General features: G+C 36.2%; 1 protein-coding gene across 2 annotated transcripts in view; it reads right to left on the bottom strand.

The window, feature by feature from the left end:
- The window catches only part of LOC131436379 (uncharacterized), a 731,094-nt gene that overhangs the window by 598,415 nt on the left and 113,998 nt on the right, over positions 1 to 18,681 (bottom strand). The window lies entirely within an intron of this gene.

The following is an 18,681-nucleotide window of genomic DNA, read 5'->3' as shown; positions in this document are numbered from 1 at the left end:
AGGAAAATATATTCCTAATCCAATTTATTTTCCAATGAGAATATCCTGAGTACTATTCGTGTGAATCATTTTCACTATGGCCATACTGAAATCAAGAATGGTTAAGAAACGGAGGGCGTCACGCTTCAGCTATTTCTGTAACTAACTTTTGCAGTGAGCGTAGAGATGGGCAATTCGCTCATGAGTTATTCCAGTGAATCGAATCTTTAAAGTGAGCTGATAGCTTAGAGCTCTTTTTAAAAGAACCGCAGCTCACCAGTTCACCGCACTGATAAGCAGGGATGCCAGGTTCACAGATTAATCTGTGTTTCACAGATTTTCAACCTTTTGCACAGATTTAAAAAATGGCACAGATTTCCACAGATTTCCGAAAATGGTCGAAGATTTACACAGATTCTGAAATCGATTACAGATTTTTGAAATTGATCACAGTTTAGCACCAAAAATTACAGAGCGGTAGAAAATATGGAGACCTTTTTTTGCTTACCAAAATGATTCCGATCAGTTATTATGGACACCTGCACAGATTTTGCACAGACAGGTTTTTGGCTTGATCACAGATTTTTGAAAAAACGACCTGGCATCCCTGCTGGTAAGGTGGAAACAAGCTACGAGCTGAACGGATTTTCGGTTCTTGAAGAGCTAGTCATAAATGAGAAGAAATGCGTGTATGAGCTTTTGTTTGTTCTTCGAATTGTGTATCTATCCTTCTTTAATAGATTGAATGAGCCATTGTCAACCAGAAATCTTACCTCTCACTCAGTAGGCTAAGGTACATTCAGGGATGCCACTTTTGCAGATATTCTCAAATATGACATAATAATAATTCGCAGACAAGTTAGTTCGCATAGCATTGTTCTTTGTGCTTCAATGATTTCGATCATGCATATGAAAGAAAAATGGAGTAAGAAAAAAAGCGCTCAAAACAAACCTTCAGTTCAATCTAAATGAACTGATGAGCTGATTGAATCGATTCCCTTTAGTGAGCTGATAGGTTCGGAGCTGCTTCGCACATCTCTAAGTGAGCGGAGCACGATCAACATATCGTCTAAAAAAACGTGTTGCTTCGCGATAACTCAATTTATTTACACGTTTAAAAATGAAATCTCTTCGTAAAGGTTTGTACTTTTACAATAATTTTTCATATTTTGTTTGGAAAACATGTTTCCATTTTTTCAATATGTGTTGAACTTTTGATAATTTTTCGGATTTTCAATATTTAAGATTAACTTTGAAAAGTCCTATAAAAATTGCATTGCACCTAGACTTTTTTCTAATATTGTTAATTGTCAAAAAGTAAACAAAATAAAAATCATAACAATTTGCTTAAGTTGCGCGTGCAAGCATGAGCTTGTTTATGCGTGTTTACGCGCACTTTTCAGTAGATACTTAGGTAATAGAGGTAGGTTCTACGTTGATAAATCCAAAAAACTGTTTCTAAAATAAAGTGAATATATCTCAAAAAATTTTACATTATTTATGTCTTCAGCAAAAATAATTCAAATGTTTTTCTCTTCAAAATAAGACAGAAAAAAAAATTTTTGTGAAAAAAAAATTATTTTTATTCGAAATTGGTACTACCCCCTTAACAAAAATTAAGGTGCCACTTTCAAAAGAAGCGTAATATAATCTTGTAAAACTTCTTCGAAGACACGTTAGCTCTTGAAAATCAGCGAAAGTCAGTACGGACTTTTGACCGTCTTTTTCCAGTTTTGGACCACTGTGGCGTCGCTTCGATTGCTTATTGAGGCATATGGTGATTATGTTCTTTAAGAAACAACCATCTTGCTTGCAACAATCATGATGCAAGCGGTCCAGAGATAATGATTTTGATGTGAGAAAGGAAGAACGTGGATGACCATCGCAGAATTGCCAATAATTTAGGATGCAGAATTGCCAGCAATATCGGATGAAAATGGTAGCAATGTTAAACTCTTACTTCATATCGGTATAACTGGTATGAATAAAATCTGCAATCAAAGAGTCCATTTAGGGGCTAACCGAAGTTTGTGATTTGGTCACATAACCGTTTTTACTTCTCTTTACGTTTCGTATTAGACTCATCAGTGTAGAGTAGTTCAAATTTATTTATTTATTTATTTTATTTATTTGTCGTCAATCAAAAGTAGACCATAAGGATAATTACAATAATCGTCTTAAATTTGTAAACTATTCTAAATAGATTCTAAATAGATGTATAATTTATTATGAGTTAAATAATAATAATTGGCTTACCGAATAGAACTGAAATATTGCTTTAGTTTGTTTTTTGACATAGTGAAATCGACTGCTTCTGAATGCTTGTTGTATACAGCCATCAATTGATTTATTGGCCCATTTTTCGCATAGTTTGTTCGCTGGTGGTTTGTAATAAAAATATTTCGATTTCTTAAACGCCGAGATGGTATGTAAAAATTTAGATTGGACAGGAGTTGACTGGAATCTATGCGATTCGAGACAATGTCATTTACAAATGAGACCATTGAAAATTCTCTGCGTTCTTTTAATGTTTGAATACTTATTAGCATACAGCGGGCTTTATATGACGGAAGAGGAAGTCTTGTCCAACCTAATTTACGAAGTGCAAATAACAAAAATTGTTTTTGAACTGATTCTATTCGATCTTCCCATGTGATTAAGTAAGGTGACCAAACTAAGCTACAGTATTCTAGTACTGACCGAACATAGGCAATGTATAATGTTTTAATTGTATACGGATCGTGAAAATTGAATTGAACTGTTTAATGCAACCTTAAACAGTTCAAGTTGAACCACTGAGCAGACGTAAAGGTATTTGCAAAACCCTGTTTTTTTAACTGCTCTGCACTGACGAGTCTAAGACGAAACGTAAAGAAACTCAAAGAGTTATTTTCTTTGTCAGACCGGGGACTTTTTGACCGATGTGTTACGTACATACATATATGACAAGGAAATATCTAACCTGATTTTCATATTATCAATTATAATTAGAGTAAAATCTGTAGTCATCACCAATTTTAAAAGTTTTAACCTAATTGGATGCTCATAAGCATAATTAATTCTCGTTGACGTCTTTTTATCCATCATATCTCAGCACTTTATCATCGGCGTTAGCTGATTTAATCAACTGATTAGCACTACACTTCTCCTTATACGACAACAATACCAAAACCAACCTACATAACGTGTTCAGGAAACTCAACTTGTGGGACTACAATGGAAATGCCTAGCATGTTTATTTCACCCGTTCCGTCCTCCTACGGGTAAAAGATGCTAGAGAAGTATTCCGTAGTGTATGAATGGAATTCGCCTGCCCTTTCTGTCGAATCTAATCTGCAGTGGGAAAAAACTTTATCCTGGTGACGAGCTATCCTACATCCTTCATAGGACAACTTTTGACAAATACCATCATCGAAACTCCACATACCGCCGCGAAAGTTTGCTCTTCATTGGAATTGACAGCACACATGTGAACTTTGCTACCATCAGCGCGGTACACCAAATCACTCGACACCATACGAAGCCAGCCGAATAATGAGATTTTTTCGTTCCGGTCCAACCCAAACATTACAGTTCACCACGAGAAACGAGAACCAACCAATCAACTAGAAACCTACGGGTTACCAGTTTCAACGCCTTCTTCACCTAACCACCGTGCAACCATCGATTAGAGCGAAACTCTGATGGAAATGAAATTAGCAGCTCGCCAAGTTTGATGCCGATAAATCGAATAACATTCGGATGTGTTTTCACACTATCAGGTGTCAGCCATTATAGACTTCAGTGTTAATTCAATTATGTTCAGCCATCAAACAATTACATTTTCCATAAACCAAAACTTTAAAGATAAGCTATGGAAATGGGTATAACATGCTGTAAATTGCTTTAGTTTTTACTGAACGATTTCCTTTGAAACCCCTGCTTAAGTTTCCGAAGCACTCATAAGGGACCGAAAGAAACCCTTCCAATGATAGCTACTTCGTATATGATTGATGACTCATCTAGATGGAACGGTATAAATAGCCTCCCAATTTATCCGAAAGTTTATCAAGCTTCCGTTGCCGGCTACTTCAGTGGCTGTTTTCCATTATTGTGTGCAATAGGAAACGCTCCCTCCGTGCTTCTATGATGGGAAGTTTGAGAGCGACCCAATCACTTTCATCGCAAATTGAATTGGAGCGGAGTGGTTTACCCACCTATAGTACGGTCCAGTCAGCAAACCGGTAGGCAAAAAGACGTCATCGAAACAGTATTCTTGGGATATAAACACTTGACCAATTCAGCCTCGCTTTCATTAGTCTCCGCAGTCTTCTGCTCCCAATATGGCGAAGCAGCCACGAGATCAAGAAATACGTTTGATCACATGCTTACAGTCGAAAAGTTTTCTAATGAAATCCTAACCGGTATTTATCATCATGAGTGTAAGTAGGCGTATAATTCAACTTAGACCGAAACACCAGTTTTATTAACATAGTGGCGTTAAGAACAGAGTAGTCGTATTTTTCAGGAGAAAAATCAGTAAAAAAAAAGTTTGTATTGAAAATCTGCATATACAAATAATGAAAAATTAAAGCACAACGAAATGAAAAAGTCATTAGAACCTGAATTTAAAGAAACCAAAACTTTTTCTTATCTGACTTTGAGAACTAAATACGTAAGTTTTTGAATATTTTCTCGATTCAAATCAATTTTTTTAAACTGTGATAAATATAGAAAAATTCACCTGATGATATCTTTGATATTTAGTCGAGAATATTCTGTGAAATTTTAAAAATGATTCATTGAGTTTACCGCTCGAGTTGTTTTTTTTTTAAATATAAAAACCTGTTTTAATCCACCTAGTGGTGTAATGATACCTTTCTCATATTACTCATTACTTCATAAATATAACCGTGGAATTCGCAAAAACAACTGTTTATTGAATAGAAATAGGAAAATTTGTTCGGACCTAATCTCACAAACTCTATAAATCCTGTTTAACCTGTAGTTCCGGAACCGTGTCCACAACAAATTAAGGAATTCCGTATGAAACTGTAAGACTTTTCTTTTGAACCTATAAGTTTGTGAAAATCAATTTGGCCATCTCCAAGAAAAGTGAGTGAGATCCTTTTTGCAGTTTTTAATCACTATTTCCAATTCTTCCGAAACCGGATTCAGATAAACGGAATAGCCGAAGTTGGTTCGTTTGCTACCTACAAATATGACCTACAAATTGGAACAGTTTTGAACCTATGCTTACTATCTCATGCTCTATTTCGATTAAACCAATTAATCGAAATCTAACAAACGAAACGAACCTGCGTTTCTGTTGCTTCTGCATATGTAAGTCAAGCTAAACAGCATGAATCAACAGCATAAAACATGTAGTAGGATTATTATTATAATTATCATTATTATTATTATTATTATTATTATTATTATTTTCCTGATTTACATGGTAGCGATCATTTACCAATCATCATCTCAATTAGCAGTAACAAAGGCATTGCTGATTCAGTTAATATTCCATATGATTTGACAAAAAATATTGACTGGATTAAATACCAAAGTAATATTTCAAGTGTCTTAACTTCAATGGAAGAGCTTCCCCCACTTGAAGAATATGACTTCCTCGTTTGTTCGATTCTGGAGGCCGCAGAACAAGCCCAAACCAAACGATTTCTTGGTCCATCGTCTAACAGAAGACCTCCAAATCCTTGGTGGGACAAAGAGTGCTCAGATGCTAAACACGCGAAACAAAATGCTTTCAAGACGTTTTTAAAACGAGGAGGAGGAACTCCTCAGAATTTTGAAAAATTCTTGGTTTTAGAAACCAAGTACAAGAACATACTTCGGGTTAAGAAATGCAGCTATTGGAGACATTTTGTGGAAGGTTTGTCAAGAGAAACCTCAATGAGCACTCTTTGGAATACGGCCAGACGAATGAGGAATCGTAACGTAGGAAATGAGAGTGAGGAGTACTCGAATCGATGGATATTTGATTTTGCGAGGAAAGTTTGTCCAGATTCCGTTCCTACGCATAGCATTGTTAGGGAGTCTTCTTCAAATGATGATTCCATTGATAGCCCCTTTTCAATGATGGAATTTTCCATAGCACTCATGTCTTGTAACAATAACGCTCCTGGATTGGACAGAATTAAATTCAACTTGGTGAAGAATCTGCCCGACCTCGCAAAAAGACGTTTGTTGGAATTGTTCAACAAGTTTCTTGAGCAAAATATTGTTCCACCTGACTGGAGACAAGTGAAAGTTATCGCCATTCAAAAGCCGGGGAAACCAGCTTCCAATCACAACTCATATAGACCCATTGCGATGTTGTCCTGCATCAGAAAATTGTTCGAAAAAATTATTCTACGACGTCTCGACACTTGGGTCGAGACGAACGGTTTGTTGTCAGATACTCAGTTTGGCTTCCGTAGAAATAAAGGGACGAATGATTGCCTTGCATTACTTTCGTCTGACATCCAAATTGCCTTCGCTCAAAAGCAACAAATGGCATCTGTATTTTTAGACATTAAAGGAGCATTTGATTCAGTTTCCATTGATGTTCTTTCAGACAAGCTCCACCAACATGGACTCCCAGCGGTTATAAATAATTATTTGCACAACCTTTTGTCAGAGAAACGCATGCATTTTTCACATGGCGATTTGGCAACAATCAGAATTAGCTACATGGGTCTCCCGCAAGGCTCATGCCTCAGTCCGCTCCTCTATAATTTTTACGTGAATGACATTGACAGCTGTCTAGTAACCCCATGTACACTAAGACAATTGGCAGATGATGGCGTGGTTTCAGTTACTGGATCCAAAGCTATTGATCTGCAAAAACCATTGCAAGATACCTTAGATAAATTGTCCGTTTGGGCTGTTCATCTTGGTATCGAATTCTCTGCGGAGAAAACAGAGCTGGTCGTCTTTTCAAAAAAGCATGATCCCGCGCAACTTCAGCTTCATATGATGGGAAGAATAATCGAACAGGTTTTGACTTTCAAATACCTCGGGGTGTGGTTTGATTCCAAATGCACGTGGGGAGGACACATTAGGTATCTGATAACGAAATGCCAACAAAGAGTAAATTTTCTTCGAACAATAACAGGGTCTTGGTGGGGTGCTCATCCGCAAGATCTAATAAAATTGTATCAGACAACGATACTTTCAGTGATGGAATATGGATGCGTTTGTTTTCGTTCCGCTGCAAATTCTCATATTATCAAACTTGAGCGAATTCAGTACCGTTGTTTGCGAATTGCTTTAGGCTGCATGCATTCGACACATACAATGAGTCTTGAAGTTCTGGCGGGAGTTCTTCCATTAAAAGATCGATTTTGGGAGCTTTCATCACGCCTGCTAATAAGATGTGATGTGCTGAATCCCATGGTAATTAATAATTTCGAACGACTAGTCGAGCTTCGATCTCAAACAAAATTCATGACAGTATATTTTAACCATATGTCACAGGAAATCAACCCTTCAAGATATATTCCTATCCGTGTCAGCCTCCTAAATGTACCTGACTCAACTTTATTTTTCGACACATCCATGCAGCGCGAAGTGCGTGGAATCCCGGACCACCTACGCTCTATGGAAATCCCAAAAATATTTTCAAGTAAGTTCAGGCATATTAACTCTGAGAAAATGTTTTACACGGACGGATCGCGAATGGAAGAAGCGACAGGGTTTGGTATGTTCAACAATAATGTTTCGGCCTCATTCAAGCTTCAAGAACCTGCATCTGTTTATATAGCAGAGTTAGCAGCAGTTCATTATAGCTTGAATGTAATCGTCACATTATCTCCAAACCATTATTTCCTCTTCACAGATAGTCTGAGTGCAATTGAAGCCATTCGCTCAAACGCTGCTGGCAAAAATGAACCGTTTTTCTTGGGTAAAATAAAACAGTGTCTGAACGACATATTGAATAATAATTATCTAATCACAATAGTTTGGGTTCCGGCTCATTGCTCCATTCCAGGCAATGAAAGAGCCGATATTTTAGCCAAACGTGGTGCTATTGAGGGTGAAATTTATGAGAGACCGATTGCTTTCAACGAATTCTATAGCGCGTCTCGCCAAAGAACACTTGCCAGCTGGCAAGCTTCTTGGGATAAAGATGATCTGGGTCGGTGGATGCACTCAATTATTCCTAAAATATCGACAAAGGCATGGTTCAGGGGACTGGATGTGAGTAGAGATTTCATTCGTGTGATGTCCAGACTCATGTCCAATCACTACACGTTTGATGCACATCTCCTTCGAATTGGACTTTCCGAGACTAATCATTGTGCTTGCGGCGAAGGTTACCGCGATATTGACCATGTTGTTTGGACATGCGTGGAGTTTCGTGATGTCAGATCTCAACTAATAAATTCCTTGCGTACCCAAGGTAGACTATCCAATGTCCCAGTTCGCGACATTCTTGCTTGTCGTGACCTTCCATACATGAAACTTCTTTATCATTTCATTAAATCCATTGGAGTTCCAATTTAAATTTTATTTTATGTTAAACTGTTTTCTCTTCCATGAGTTCAACCAATAGCCAACTATAGGATATTGAATATAAGTGGTGAACTGATACAAACAATCCTGAAATAGTTATAAGATCATGTACAAAATAAATGTATTTTATTTAATGTAATTTAAAATAGCAACTCGCTTGATAAAAACAGTGTTTAGATTAACTAATGAGTACCAACATACTAATATGATATTCGAAATGTATTAGGTTTAAACTACTATGTATTGTGGATGCCACGGCGAAGAAAAACTTATGTATATTGCCTATGAAATAAACGTATTTATGAAAAAAAAAATTATTATTATTATTATTATTATTATTATTATTATTATTATTATTATTATTATTATTATTATTATTATTATTATTATTATTATTATTATTATTATTATTATTATTATTATTATTATTATTATTATTATTATTATTATTATTATTATTATTATTATTATTATTATTATTATTATTATTATTATTATTATTATTATTATTATTATTATTATTATTATTATTATTATTATTATTATTATTATTATTATTATTATTATTATTATTATTATTATTATTATTATTATTATTATTATTATTATTATTATTAACATCACTACACAACGTGTACGAAATAGAACAAAGCATGCCTTGTTCCTTTTGTGTTTTCTTCTTCTTTCGGTGTTCTACATATTGTCACTCTATATGGCGATTTGAAAACTTTGACACTCATCGCCCTGTAACTGCGGAACCGGAAGTCGGATCTGGATGAAATTTCACAGTAGCTTTAAAGGCAGTATGAACTTTAATTCAAATCAAGATTTGTGAAAATCGGTTCAAGCATCGCAGAGAATTCGAAGTGAATTTAGTTTTAGGAGTTTTTCTTCTCCACTGTCGGTGCTCTCGAAACAGGAAAAGAGGGGACCAGTAGATCCGAATTAAGTTTTCATGCCCACATACTAACAAGCTCTGCAAACTAGAAGAATTTTATGGCATTTGTATTTGTTTTTAACCATCGTTCGTGGAAAAATACTTATAAAATTGGTAATTTTCGACTTATCACGCTTTAGTTCCAAAACCGAAAGTCAGATCCAGATAGAATGTTCTACAAATTTTTAAGGATATTATAAGACCTTTCATTTGAATCTTAGTTTGCGAAAATCGGTTGAGTTGTTCCAAAGATAATAACTCCGGAACCGGAAGCCACATTCAAATGAAATTCATTAGCAAGCTATGAGACCATAATACCTGTTATTGGAATCTTAGTTTGTGAAAATCGGTTCAGCCATCTCTGAAAAAAGTGAATGCATATTTTTTCATTTTTTTGTACATATCATCCTATATCTCCGGAACCGGAAGTCGGATCGGAATGAAATTCAATAGCAGGCTATGGGACTATAAGACCTTTCATTTAAATTTTTGTTTATGAAAGTCAGTTTAGCCATCTCTGAGAAAAGTGAGTGCATATTTTTGTTACACACACACACACACACACACACACATACATTGGCTCAGTTCGTCGAGCTGAGTCGAATGGTATATGACATTCGGCCCTCCGGGCCTCGGTTAAAAAGTCGATTTTCACAGTGATTGCATAGCCTTTCTATATGAGAAGGCAAAAATAGGTGTAGAATTCGCTCAAATTTTAGAAAAAAATATCGAGTGTATATCAATCGATTCAGCTCGACGACCTCAGCAAATGTCCGTGTGTGTATGTATGCGTAATACTAATTCATGGACATACGAACTATGTTCGGTTTTGCTGGTCTCTGAATACCGGTTTCCGTACCATAAATAATGACTAAAACTTTAAAGACTTTAAACTTTTTCTACATCTCATGGAATGCTTAACCGATTGTCACACGTTTAGATTGAAAGGAATAATTTTAAGGTTTTATTCAATTTCAATATTCGATTCGTCTTGCAGTTACAAAATTTTAATTACAATTCATTCAAAACGACGGTCATTTAAATAATTTCATAAAAACTAAACACAACGAAGTATTCTGTATTTTGTTTTCAACGCATGCACAGTTAAAACTTTGATACATACTGATGAATTGGAGCAGATGTCGCTTAAAGCGACCGATTGTGAGAGAGACAATTCGGGACGGTCCGTGAAGCGGAAGAAAACTACAAGCTCCAGGGCATCGTCTGTCAGCCACTTGTCAATGGCTTCAATGAACACATACGCTTCACTGGATATTGATAACAATCCGGATGCCGATCCGGATAGTATGGATAATGCCACTGGGAAAACAGTGACCAGAAAAATCAAGCTTCCACCGTTAATGGTTGCCAATGCGGATTATCACTCATTGCATTAATTGGATGTCGCACCAACATTCAAGTTATGCAGTTTTGAGACCAAGCTGCTTTGCAACTCACAGGACGAATATGATCTGGTAATGAAACATCTCCAGGAAACGAAAGCTGAATTTTTCTCTCATGACAAGCTCATGAGTGAAAAACCATACAAAGTTGTGCTGAGAGGACTTCCGTTAGTCAGCGAAGAGTCATTGATGGACACCTTATCAGATCTTAAAAAACCGGTCGAATGAAACGTCGAGAAGAGGATAAACGTACGTACAGAGACTCATTGTACTTAATCTACTTCAAGAGAGGTACGACCACATTGAAGCAGCTTAAGGAACTGAAGGCCATCATGATCATGTCATCGTGAAATGGGAACCCTACTGCAACAAATGCAGAGATCTAACTCACTGAATGAAATGTCTTCAATTCGGACATGGTGCTCGAAATTGCCACATGATTAGCCGTTGTAACCGCTGCGGATCGAATCATGCTACCAACGAGTGCGCCATGGAAGAAAAATCTACCCCCGCTGTGCAAACTTTGCTGGGCCCCACGAAGCAAACGAACGAGCTTGCCCGAAACGTGCTGAGTTCCTGAAAATAAGGAAACAAGCTGCACCTCAGTGACAACCCAAGAAAAAGAAGGTTCCACCTGTACCGCCATTGGACACAGTAAATTTCCCCACGCTGAATAATCTACCGGATCCAATCCTCCCACTACCTGGTTTCAAAACTACTGATAATGGCCCTATTGTAAGCTGTACTCCGCTATTTACTTCTGTGGAGCTGATGAACACAGTCGTCGACATGAGCTCTGCAAGACGAAAATGGAGTAGATTCAAGTGCTCGGTTCGTGTATTATCCAGTACGGTGTGTGAAACATTAAAAGTGATGAATTTGAATGCCTGCTCAGTGCGTCCAAAACGAGTTGAACTATCGGACTTCGTAAGAACACAGCGCGTCGATGTGTGTACTTGGTACGAAATTCATCGAGTCGCTAGGAGTTGAATTGAATACAACGATCGGAAAGATAAAATTTATCGCAGCATACTGCCCTAGACAGTGCTTACCGAACCAAGGAACTCAATCACAACTAAGAAATGATCTGCAGAAGCTGACAAGAGGACGAAACGCAGAACGCTAAACGACGACCTTCAAAACGGTTACTACACTATCCTGAGTCCGGACAGTTCAACGTATGTTGCCAGATCAGGGACGTGCTCCATTATCGACCTGTTTATCACCAATCTTGCTGAGAACATCCTTCATCCTGTCATCATTGAAGACCTCAGTTCCGGCCACTATCCTGTTGTGGTGGAAGTTGGGTCCGGTGTTGAAACCCAGCAACGTACTCGGCGTGATTATCATCATGTCGACTGGTCAGCATTCAGCTGCAGTGTGGACAACAACATTAACTACGATCGCCATCCAGAATCAGCAGAGGACATCGACAGACAACTGGATGAAACTGGACGTGCCATCGCCAGAGCTCGTGATCTAAACATAAGAGAAATACCAATATTCCGTAAATCTATAACCATTGATTCTACCACTAAAATATTGATTAGGTTAAGAAATATTTATCGAAGGAAGTACCAGAGAACAGAACTCAGGGAAAAGAAAACTTCAGCTAATATCATTAGGCAAAGAATGAATTCTCAGACCATATAAGAACTAAAACTTTTTGGAAATTATCTAAACTTCTTAAAAACAAGCCGAAACCGAAAGAAACAATCGTGCAGAAATGTTAAAACACACACAATAAGTTCAAAACTAAATGTCCAACTTCTGAACACGCCATTATTAGAGCGCTTTACAGCTAGAGTTAGGTAACTTTGTTTAGGTTGAGTAGATAAAAATGTACAATTTCAAGGATATAAATCCAAACATTACATAAAAGTCGCTAACAATGTAGAACTGAAACAATAAGAAATACAATTGAACATAGACTAATCAGATAATAAAAAAGATGTAAAGTTACGAACTATATCACTAAAATAAACCACCTCTTCGTCTGGATGACTGTCGAAACTGTTGATAGAATGCCTTCTATATTTGCTGCTAGTCACAGAATCACAGAAGAAGAATTGAAAAAATCCATCGAAAGGCCAAAAAGTGTGAATGCTCCGGGTGCTGACTCTATTTTCAACATAGAGCTCAAACACCTTAGCGTTAGATTTGTCCAAAATCTTATCTTTATTTTCAATCAATGTTTGGTCCTTAGATACCTTCCCTCTAGTTGGAAAGTGGCCAAAGTGATCCCAATAAAAAAAAGTGTAAAAAAGATCCCTCCTGTCCGAAAAGCTATCGTCCGATCAGTCTCCTATCTGCACTGTCCAAAATGTGTTGAGTTTACAGACACCAATAACATTTTTCCTGAAGAACTATTTGGGTTTAGAAAAGGATGTTCTATTATTCACTATTTTTTTAGAGTCAATAACACCCTCTCAAGAAATAAAGTTATTTCGAAAACATCTGGCACGATTTTGTTAGACGTTGAAAAAGCGTTTGACAATGTCTGGCACGAAGGCCTAATTCATAAAATGCATCATCTCAACTTCCCAACCTATCTAGTAAAAATAGTAAAAAACTGTCTGTCAAACAGAAGTTTCGAAGTCTTTGTTAACAACTTATCATCGGATAAATTTCATGTTCCCGCTGGTGTTCCGGCAGTGATGGCGTACTCTCACTGTTTGCCGATGACACCTCCGTCATCTACAAAGACCGCGTAATTGGTTCATTAGTAAACAAAATGCAAAGAGGAAAGGATTTATTAGTTGATTATTTCAACAGTTGGAAAATATGCATCAACGGAACTAAAACTCAAGCTGTCATATTTCCCCACTATAAATATCCCCGACTTTCCACCTGGGAATAACAAAATTAAAATAAATGGCTCTGAAATAGGATGGAAAGTTTCTCTTTAGGTCATGAAATGAAATGGATAACAAGTTTCTCTGTAGGTCACATGCGGACCAAATAGTGTTGAAATGCAATATTTTACTGAGATCTCTCTACCAATTGATTAACAGAAAATCTAAATTATCACCTCAAAACAAACTAGCTGTTTATAGGAAAATAGTTTATCCAGTCATTGAGTATGCAGTTCTAGTTTGGAAAAATTGCGCAAAATGTCATAAAAACAAGCTCCAAGTCGTTCAAAACAAGTTTTTTTAAATGAGTCTTTTTACTGAGATCTCTCTACCAATTGATTAACAGAAAATCTAAATTATCACCTCAAAACAAATTAGCTGTTTATAGGAAAATAGTTTATCCAGTCATTGAGTATGCAGTTCTAGTTTGGAAAAATTGCGCAAAATGTCACAAAAACAAGCTCCAAGTCGTTCAAAACAAGTTTTTTTAAATGAGTCTGAATCTACCTCCATGGACTAGAGCTTCCCATGTACATACAATTGCTGAACAAGAAACAATCGTGCAGAAATGTTAAAACACACACAATAAGTTCAAAACTAAATGTCCAACTTCTGAACACGCCATTATTAGAGCGCTTTACAGCTAGAGTTAGGTTAACTTACTTTAGGTTGAGTAGATAAAAATGTACAATTTCAAGGATATAAATCCAAACATGACATAAAAGTCGCTAACAATGTAGAACTGAAACAATAAGAAATACAATTGAACATAGACTAAGCAGATAATAAAAAAGATGTAAAGTTACGAACTATATCACTAAAATGTTGTAGCCACTGTATATAAATATTGACAAAACATTGATAATAAATAACATATTCATTATAAAAGAAGAATATTCACGCGAAAAACACATGCTGATTGATAAAAAAGGTATTATCTCACTGCTTGGTGGATTAAGCAGGTTTTTCACTGAACAACTTCTAAAAACCGCGAAGCTTGGAATGGCATATCTTTCCTTATCCACCTTGGGGGGGTGATAATGCCTTTCTCTTGATATTTAAATAGTTTCTTTAAAATATGTATAACATTTGTATCGTCGATTATTTGTATTGTGAGCCTGTCAACTAACCTAATAGTAGCTTTCAAACGCATCTAATACTTTCGCAATTGATTCAGCCTTCTCCAAGAAAATTTAGCGCATTAAAAAAACTGCGATTTGTTGGTTACGTCATACATAAAAATACATCTCCCGAATCAGAAATATTCGCCATTATCCTACCAAACTAGATCAATGACCGTATTGCAGCTTTTAAACAAGCCTAAGTTTACCGAAACTCATTAAGTGATCTCCGAGAAAATTGAGCGACAAAAAAATAATGACTTTTGTGAGTAACGTCACTTATCCCATTATATCTTGAGATCCAGAAGTCACAGCAATTTGATATTTGAACTTGATCAATGGCCCAAAAGTAACCTGAGTTTGTTTATTTTTGCATAAATAATCATCGGTGTTGTTACACGGAGAAGCCATCCATCGCATAACAACTAAAATATTATTTGCTTTTCTGAATTTGATTGGTTAAAATTTAGTACAACTGATTGTTGTTTTAACTAAACTGCCTTTCTCATATAGAAAGGTTAGGCAATAACTGTGAAAACCGACTTTGGAACCGAGGCCGAGTGTCATATACCATTCGACTCAGTTCGTCGAGTACGCAAAATGTCTGTGTGTGTATGTGCGTATGTGTGTATGTAACGTTTTTTTGCACTAACTTTTCTCGGAGATGACTGAACCGATTTTCACAAACTTAGATTCAAATGAAAGGTCTTGAGGTCCCATAAAAAATTCCTGAATATTATTTGGATCCGACTTCCGGTAAAATGTGCAAAAAATTGTGAAAATAAGTGCACTAACTTTTCTCAGAGATTGCTGAACCGATTTTCACAAACTTAGATTCAAATGACAGGTCTTGAGGTCCCATAAAAAATCCCTGAATATTATTTGGATCCGACTTCAGGTTCAGGAGTTATGGGGTAAAATGTGCAAAAAAATATGTGTTCTAACTTTTCTCATAGATGGCGTGACCGATTTTCACAAACTGTGGTCCTGTGGTCCCATGCGTAATTCCTGAATTTCATGCGGATCCGACTTCCGGATCCGGAAATATAGTGTGTTAAAAATTGTATACCATCACTTAAAATGGGAAAAAATCTTAAAAAAATTTCTAAATCGACCTCAAATCTTTTCCAATTTATGGTTTTTTTCAGTAGACGGTCAAACAAACCGATTTCGGTTATTCTTTTACGAATCGAAGAAAATTATTTTGAAGAATACCACAATATTATATATGATAGTATGATTGATATGAGAAAGGCATCATTACACCACTAGGTGGATTAAAACAGGTTTTTATTTAATGTGTTGGCGGTTTCGCAATGACATCCAGCAAAGACACGAATAATTAAACATTACAGTTGAGTAACGACATACACCTTAAGCAAAAAATTAAACGTTTCAATGAGGTGTCACTCGTGCAACTGAACAATGACACAATTCCAGCAAAGTTTCCTGTATGTAGTTATTTGAACTTAAGACGCCTATTGCAATAAATATTTTTACTACTAGTCTTTTCGGAGGGCAGCTAATTGCTCTCCACTTGGAACATTGCCTAAGTAGCTGCTTATAGCTTTATCACTAAACTCACAGATGATTTAGAAATGCAACAAACGGGTATAATTTCCAAGAAGAAATTCACCAGCGAAATGTTCACAGGGCATTAAGAAATTTTTCTTCAACTCACATAATGGCTCGCTGGGAGATACTATCACATCACTTCAGCAGCAAATTTTAAGCGTTAAGCGTTTTTAATAACAGGGTCATGAATTGTCCGAAAAAACATTACTCGCAGAAGAAATTAAAACATTTACACTGTAGGAACATCTATTCAGTACATGGAAAACTTGTTTTACAATTAACTTTTATATTCTTCCGCATACTTTCACTTACATGAAACTTTCAATATGAATTTTGAATACAGCAATTTCGTTTACCTGAATGGTTATGACAAAATCAACAGATGTGTTAGTTAAATCAACAACATTTTAGTTGACACAACCACGGCGTGAAACAATAACTGCAATATTGTAATTTTGGGATCTAATTTTCATGGTTTATTCAGGATGATAACACATTTTTACACTCAACACTCTGTAAATTCAGAACCGGAAATCCTAACAAGTTTCAGGTGCAATCTATGAGACCTTTCATATAAATTTGAGCTTGTGAAAATCGATGGAGCTGTTTGTACGGAATCAAAATTCGATGATGTCATTCAGAGGGAATACGTATCCACTGGATGACGCTAATCTAGCTAATATAACTTCAGTTGATGAAAACAATGATCGCTGGATTCAACGGATATTCGAATTCACTAGGAAAGTTTGTCCAAATTTATTCCTTTTATTATCCATTCATACGTTTCGGGAAATGTCATCTGAAAAATAATTTCATTACTCCCCAAACTTCAATGATTAACTTTTTAAATGCTCTGTTTTCATGTAACAACCATTCTCCTGGTTCAGACAGAATAAAATTCAACTTGCCTTCAACCTGATCTATAAAAATATACGCTTGATCACATTTTTTAGCAAGGTTTTTGAGCAGTATATTGTTGCGCAAGATTGGAAGTAGAAGAAAGTGAACGTCATTCAAAAATCGATAAAACCAATATCAAATCCTAACTCATGTTGCAATGCTATACTGCATCCGAAAATTCGAGAAAATTGTTTGGCAACGCATCGACACTTGGGTCGGAAAGGAAAAGGCTTCTGTTCAAATACTCATCTTGGTTTTTGCAAAGGAAACTGAACTAATATTTGCCTTGCATCGCTCTCTTCTGATATTCAGATTGTCTTTGCACGAAAAGAACAAATGGCTTCCGTGCTTTCAGACACAAAAGGAGCTTATGATTCCATTCCCGAAGATGTCCTTCCCGTAAAGCTCCACCTGCTTAGATTTTGGTTGAGACAATGTACCAATAGTTATCTCATTAGTCAAATCCCAACGATAAATTTGCCACCTATTTGCCTAATAAGCAATATCACAAGAATAATGTTATGAAAATGTACAATACTTTTGATAAAACGATGCAAAAGCTCGACGCGAATGGACATTTTTCATCTTATCTCTAGTTCATAGTTTTAATATTCGAGCAAATTGTGAAGCTGAGATGACTAAGAGTACGGGTACCCTACAATCTTCAGTCAAAAAAGCGTTTGCATGCGTTGGGATCTGGTTCGATTCCAAATGCACATGGGGCGGGTCATTATGTATGCAATAATGGCATGCAAACAAAGAATGGATTTTCACCAAGCAATAACATGAGCTTGGTGTCCCTGTTTGTCATATTCTTGTTTGTCGTGACTTCCCATGTCTGAAACTTTTTTTTTTTTATTTCAATTATAGAGGCTTTAACATCTTAGGTCATTCGCCTCTTCGGACCAGAAAATCTTTCTGACCCTATGTGCGGGGTTGGGAATCGAACCCAGGCGGGCTGCGTGAAAGGCATCGACTATCCCATCACGCTACACCCGTCCCCTGTCTGAAAATTCTTTACCATTACATAACAGCCTTTTACGGCCAATAGCTTGAAAATAGGTTCTCCGATTAAAAAGATGTTGTGAAACAAGCAAACCTGGAATAATTTATGAGAGCGTCAATAAAACATAAGCACAATAAAAGTGTTTTTCATATAATCTACAGCAAGAACTCGTATAAAACAGAATCCTGGTAATTTCTATTATCAGTTGTAAAATTAAGTAAATAATAAAGAAATTAATATGTTATTGAAGAATGATCTGCACAAATATATATTATAAAATACTCTTGGGTGACTATGATGAAGTAATATTTGATTAATTTATAAGAAAATTCACTTGTGATATAATATCAAATGGATACTTCGGCGAATATGATTGTATCAATCAACGCTACTTTGAGTGAGAGAACAT

This window comes from Malaya genurostris, chromosome 3, assembly GCF_030247185.1.
Source record: "Malaya genurostris strain Urasoe2022 chromosome 3, Malgen_1.1, whole genome shotgun sequence".
NCBI lineage: Eukaryota > Metazoa > Arthropoda > Insecta > Diptera > Culicidae > Malaya > Malaya genurostris.
Note: the sequence above shows the minus strand (reverse complement) of the source record. Positions and strands in the feature narration are given on the sequence as shown.